The sequence below is a fragment of the Schistocerca nitens genome, chromosome 8 (genome assembly GCF_023898315.1).
Source record: "Schistocerca nitens isolate TAMUIC-IGC-003100 chromosome 8, iqSchNite1.1, whole genome shotgun sequence".
Classification (NCBI taxonomy): Eukaryota; Metazoa; Arthropoda; class Insecta; order Orthoptera; family Acrididae; genus Schistocerca; species Schistocerca nitens.
Genome location: NC_064621.1, coordinates 364,275,058 through 364,282,014, shown reverse-complemented (window position 1 = coordinate 364,282,014; position 6,957 = coordinate 364,275,058).

The following is a 6,957-nucleotide window of genomic DNA, read 5'->3' as shown; positions in this document are numbered from 1 at the left end:
TTACAAAGGAAGACAAAGAAATGCATAATACCAAAAGAAACATACAGTGACACATCAAAAACCGTAACAGCTTGTTCTTCGCTAAGGAAGGTCACTAACATAAATGGAATAGTTTTTATGATGCTACAGGAGTTCTGTCGAAAAATGAAAACTGTTTCTTTCGGTGACCGTAGTCCAGCTGCGTCTAGTGTTGCATGCAAAACATCTGGGCAGGTATTGTTAGAAGACGCATTCAGAAAGAAGACGGACTGGGATGATGAAGTTAAAAGTCAAAGAAAATTATGTATGTACGAAAGCAGCAGGTGCTGATATGAAATGAATGAAGTCCCATGCTTCTTTACAGAGCGTAGGGGAACGATGCGGGAAACCCGCACCGCCTTACTAGGCAAGGTCCTAATGGAGGTGGTTTGCCGTTGCCTTCCTCCGACCGTAATGGGGTTGAATGATGATGATGAAGACGACACAACAACACCCAGTCATCTCGAGGCAGGAAAAATCCCTGACCCCGCCGGGAATCGAACCCGGGTCCAAAATTAAATTTAATGTTCCACTATTACATTCAATAGATAAAAGCCCGTCATGAGCCACATATGGTGCTGCAACTCTAAAGACTGTATGTCTATGTGCATTGAATAGATTTATGGTGATTGTCTCCTATTTAATGTCGATTTTCTCCAATTCAAAGTCCGTTAGGTCCTATTTAACGGTTTATTAACGTCATAAGAAAAGCATGATTATGAGAAAGATAATGTCACTGATATGCATGAGAGAGCCAATAGAGGAATAAAAAGTCCATATGGTAATAAATACATTCAAAGTCTGTTAGATCCTGTATTATGGCTTATTACCATCAGAATAAGAGGATGATTATGATGCTGATGATGTCAATGAAGTAAATAAAAGAGCCAAAAGAGGAATGAAAAGCCTGTCAACGACAACGTATGTAAGTCTGATGTGCGCCAGATGTATGTCCTATTTTTGTTGTGTAGGAGTGATTCTTGTATAAGCCAACAGATTCGTCGTAACTCAAATTCCACTACAATGTGAGGAAAGAGTTAGTAGAAAACATAGACAGTCTTGTTGCTGAATGAATGTAAACTTTATGTAGGTCCTGTACCACTAATCTTAGTTGACAGCGATCTTTGGACACTATTAAAAGTAACCGGCATGTCTATAAATAACATTAATTACCCTTCCGACATTATATTTAACAGATAAAGTTTCCCATGAGCCATGTATGTTGCTGTAACACTAGATACTGCAGCTCTATAGACGTCTAGTAGATCTGAGGTAGTAGTCTTGTATTTACTGTGAATTTGCCCTCATTCAAACTCTGTTAGATACTATATTATGGCTTATTAACATCATCGTTGTGGTAGCAGACCAATTGACGGATATAGACTGTCACAGAAGCAAGTCTGCGACTAACAGTAACTAGAAATTACGTTCGTGAGAAGAGGTATTGTTCATAGCGCTTATTACTCTACCGAATCCACACCATTCACGTACTGAACGAGAAAAAATGACAATGCCATTAACATTCTGAACTTATGATTCCGCTGATCTAATAGTATAGTGCTATGAAGTCCTGACATTTGTGCGGATGATGATAGGTGGTTATGTCAGCTTATATTTATATGCAGATTAGAGAAGGGTTGCTAGATGTTTTACTGGCGTAAATAACATTGCTCATGTTTGTCTGGTAGTTTACTCTCTATGATCCCTTTTGGAATTTGTAGTCATGTGCACTTTATGTTTTTGTGAACATGAGCTATTTTCGTTCGTGATTCATCTACCATAAGTGCATTTATGGTCTGTATCAGTCAGCGCAGTTGTAACATGGAAATGTCTTGACAGCTATCATAGGTTAGCTAATATTCGTAAACACTGTTCTCACTTTGACCTGACACCTCATGAATGTCGCCTCACGACATCTGCCGGCCATATTAATACTATGGAAGAATGTCTACGCGTGCTAAATGTTGACAAACATTGATACTGTGTTGAAGTGTCACTGCTGAAAATCGCCGTCACTTGTCTGACAGGGATATAAGTTTTCTACGCTTTGGCACTAAAATAATGACTCTTTAATGTTCATCAAGAGTTGGTCAGATTTTTTTAAAAGTGAGTGTCCGAAGCTTTAAAATTGCAAGGTAAACATATTTGTCATTTTAAGGGCATATCTATATAGGTATTATCGCTGTTATCTATGTTTTGATATGCAATACAAAACTGAATATTATGTGGTTGGGGCAGCTCTGTCTCTCTTTAAAATCTATTTAACTAAAACGTGTTAACTGCAAATTCCTCGCTACGAATAAAATAAAACAGTTAAACGTTTTAATGCGAAAACTGTTCGCTGGTACTGAACTTACTATCATAGATGTGCTGTTACTGTAGCTGGAACTGGTTTCTGATGCACAGCACATAAAGAATGGGAAGGTCTACATTTAAAGAAAAGAGCAATTTGTATACAAGAAAGAAACAACACGCAAGGTAATGCGGTTTCATATCTCAAAAATATTCGCTGATACTGAATTTATTACTGTAAAATGCTCTTACTGTAGCTGAAACAGGTTTCAGACACACAGAGCATCTGAGGAACAGGAAGATGTGCATTTAACACCAGGGATGCTGCCAGTGGGTTGGTAATGACTGAATGGAGGGCGCAGTCAAGTGACTGTGTTTTCAATAAATTGAAATTCTAAGCAGATGCTGCTCCCTCTCCCCATTTGTTTCGATCGTAGTTGTTTCCTTGTGTCACAAAGTACAGCAATACTGGCGTGGCGGCTAATTTTGTTCAGAGCAGATGGTCATATTCTCTGTGTTCAGTGCTTAAAAGAAACATTCCATTTAAATCGCATACACTCTTCTTTTGTTCTGTGCGTTTTGATCTGTCCTCTGTTGGTGTACGTGTTAATAGTGTAGCTTTAAGGATCTGTGATGGGAGATCTCGCATGGCAGTGAGTTTGTAGTATAACGGTCCCTTTTTTCGTTGAGGCAACTCTCGTCACACACAGTTTTCTATCTATTGGGACATTACTGTGGCTTCGTGATAAGAAAGTATGTGTGAGTATTGTACTTTCTATGTGCGTCATCTGCTGTAGTCATTTCAAAAATTATTGCGCCACGAACTATGTGTTTGAGAGATGTCTCCCTCCTAACACCCGCCCACGGGTGGGATTACCGGTTGGCATGCGTCTCACTTCCCTCTGTCGGGATCTCCATCTCCACTCACTGGACTGCACCCCCTGTCTTTTCTTCCATAACCCCCTCCCCACATCCCACCTCTTGGATGGTGGCTAGACCACGGATTTGGACTGATCTATTCCAGGGTCCTAAGATCTCTGTCGCTCCTATGGTTTCCCGGTGCCTTGTCAGTACCATCCTTGCAGAGTTCCAGGGTGCCATCAACTTTTACACTGATGGTTCTAAGACTACTGATAAGGTGGGGTACGCTTTCACATCTCGTACTGGCTTCGAGCACCGTTTGTTGCTGGGATCATGTAGTGTGTTCACAGCGGAGCATCTAGCCATTCACAGGGCCCTCATTTTTGTTTCTGAGGCCTCCCTTCACAGTGGTTTAATTTGTTCAGACTCCATGAGCAGCCCTTTGGTCTCTGCTATCCATGACCTTCTCTCTGCCCTTGCCTGTTCAGTCACCTTTGTCTGGGTCCCAAGTCATGTGGGCATCCCAGGGAATGAACTGGCTCACCATTTGGCTAGTGAAGCAGCTACTTATTTCCCCCCCCCCCCCCCATTTCGTTTCATTATTCCAGCTGTGAATAAGCGGATGTACGTCAAATCTCTCTTTGCTCAACAGTGGAATGCCATCTGGACAGCTATTGCTCATAGTAATAAACTCCGCACAAACAAAGAGTCTACTGCAGTTTGGCGCTCTTCCTTCCGCTCCTCTCGGAAGGAGCCCACTGTTTTACACCGTTTGCACATTGGTCATACCTGGCTCACCCATTTTCTTCCTCCTACGTAACGACACAGCCCCCACCATGTCGTTGTGGAGCCAGACTAGCGATATCTCACATATTGGTTGAATATCCCCTTCTTTCAGCCCTTCGTGCTAAGTATTGTCTTCCCGATTCTTTAAATGTAATATTAGTAGACGATCCACGGATGCTTGAACTGGTCTTCGGTTTCTTCCCTGAAAGTGGTTTTTTTCCAGATATAAGGTTCCTCTTTAGTCTTGGAGCAGGGGCAGGTTGGTCGTGGTTGGGACACTTCTTTTACAATCCTCTCGGTCTGTGGCGCTATAACCGCCTCCCCCCCCCCCCCCTCTTTTTTCCAGTTATTAGATTTGGTATCACCTTTTATGCCTTTACTGTGTGTGTTTAATGTTCATTTATGATTTGACTTTCCTGACTGGGTCCGGCCACTTTTAGCAGACTCTCTTTCTCCTGAAAATCGCTTCGGAATCGCGGGACTGATGACCGCGCCGTTTGGCCCCATAACCCCTCTCAATTAATCAATCATCAATCATTGTTTTTTTCAATTTCTCCTGGCGTACTTCATGGCGAAATAGCTCACGGATGAACGGCCGTATATCAGTCTCCAACAGGCACAATACTTTGGCAAACTACCGCGTTGTGATCATAAGGTGCTCTGATTAATGACTGCCAGTCCCTAAGCTGTCAGTTCGTCAGAGCATTTGATGGTGACAATGTGGTCGCTTGCCGAAATATTGTACCCGTTGCACACTGACGTCCAGCGATTCACCTGTGGATTATTTCGTTATATGTTGCACTTATTGTATAGAATAATTGTTTATTGTTTGGATGCGTCTGCACGGTAAACTGTCATGTTTCATATCGTGGGACTACTATTACTTACGCTTTTGTATAGAAGATTATGGTGATTATACAGAAAAACAGACGAGCGACGTTATCTCCCACTTACAGTATAACTTGTGTCTATGTGCTAAAATGTTATCCAACATGTCACGAAGTATGTGAAACTGGTATTATTGTTATTTTGGGTGTTGGGACGTGTCGTTGTAAACTAAATTACCAACGTTTCGACCGACTTGCTGCTGTCCTCTTCAGGGCGGTTCACTTCCGTTTACAGATGAATGTTTTCCTTTATATATATGTTGTTGCTTTTGTTTACAAAACTATATTGTATCCTTGCGCAGTCAAACCTGCATATTTGCGATGAATTTGATTAGCCTTATGACGTGAAATCGCCATGTGTCACCTCCAAATGTATCGAACACAGGTTAGGTGTGTGTATAGTATACAGTATCAGTCATCCGCCACAAGAAGTGCTCTCATTTTGTTGTACACAGTATGAGTCAGGAATAAAGGTACTTTCTTTTAGGGATGACAGTATTACTGGTTGTGAACGAAAACTTCGTGTGGATATATTCCCCATTTCGAACGGTTTCCTACAGAGAACACATTTAACATCACTTTTGTACGTTTTTCTTGAATAAATTGTAAACCGCACCCCCAGTGAAAATGTGTCGTAGTTAAAAATGAAATTGCATGAAGTTTCCTACAAAAAGATCCTGTCTCTTAGTTTGCGCGAAGAGATCGCAAGAACATTGAAAATCTCGCGTGACGCGCCTACGCTGTAGCTTAGGCTTTTGGAGGGAAGTTTGAGATACTTTCCCGACTTGATGAATCACAAGTGTCCTGTAGCAAATTTTACGTCTCAACTTCCTCTGTACTACTGTGGTACATTGCAAACAATGACAATGATTGAATAATACAGAAAATAAATAACAGTGTACATTAAATGTGGCTCATATGTGCATATGAAGTTTTCTGTTCAGAATCACTAATACTATCACCCCTGAAAGTATGTACCTTTCCTGCTGACTCGTTCTGTATAAGAAGACTTACACCATGACTACTCATTTTGCTTCGTGTAATAAGGACGTGCAGTTCGCAGAAAGTAATATTTGAGTTAGTTCACAAAACAGCGTGGGATTTGGTGTGTTGTGTTGCACGCACTGCTCCATTCGAATAGCAGACGTCATATGTAGACGCAATTTCGCGAAAGAAGTAAGAGTTTGTAGAAACTTATCGATTTCTCATATGCTTACATATTATACTGTGATGGGTAGCGATATAAAGGAACCCTATAGGGTTCATAAAGTCTGTGTTTAATTATAGTGAGGGGTAAAAATTCACTGCGCTGCGGCTATGTGAGGAGGGCGACGACGTCTTGAGGAATTGCAGGTGTATGTGGGTAGTGCGAAATTTCACTTAAATCGGTTGTAATTTAAGAAATTTTAACGTGATGCAACTCGAATTCGAAACGTTACAAGTGGGGTCTGTTAGGGCAATTGGCTGGACACGAAACTGTGTATGTAGGTATTTGCATTCCGAAATTTTACTTAAATCGGATGAAATTTAAGAAATTTTTAACATGATGGGACTCAAACCCAGAACCGCTCTTAGATGTGTAAAGGTATTTTCATTGTAAAATTTCACTTAAATCTGATGGAATTTAAGAAATTCGAACTTAGCGGTGTTCGAAATGAGCTTCTTCCGAGTAAAAAGACGTTGGCGATTGGGTAATCTTTGGACGCCACAATGCACTGGACAGTCTTACCTACTTGCGCCGTTTGTGAACTTGGACTGGATCATAGCTGTTACTTTATGACGTAGAAGAATTCCCTAGAAGTGAAAGTAGATTAGCGTAATTAGGGTATGGTCTTCAACTGTTCCAATACTTAGAAATGACTCTACTAAGATAAAAAATGAGGTTGCTGTAGTTGAGTCCAGTGACAACTTCTGAAACAGCGACCAACTTCTGAAACAACAGGTCGCTGTTCCTCAAGGATAAGGAGAAAGCGAGCGCGCTGCGGTGTGTGCAGCGTGGTGCACTATAAAGCGCGAGATCTCACCTGTTGAGGAGCAAGTTTCTGTTATGTACTAATTCTAATTTCTGGAAAGTTCTTGAAATAGCTTGTGTTTGTAATTTTTAGTACATTCT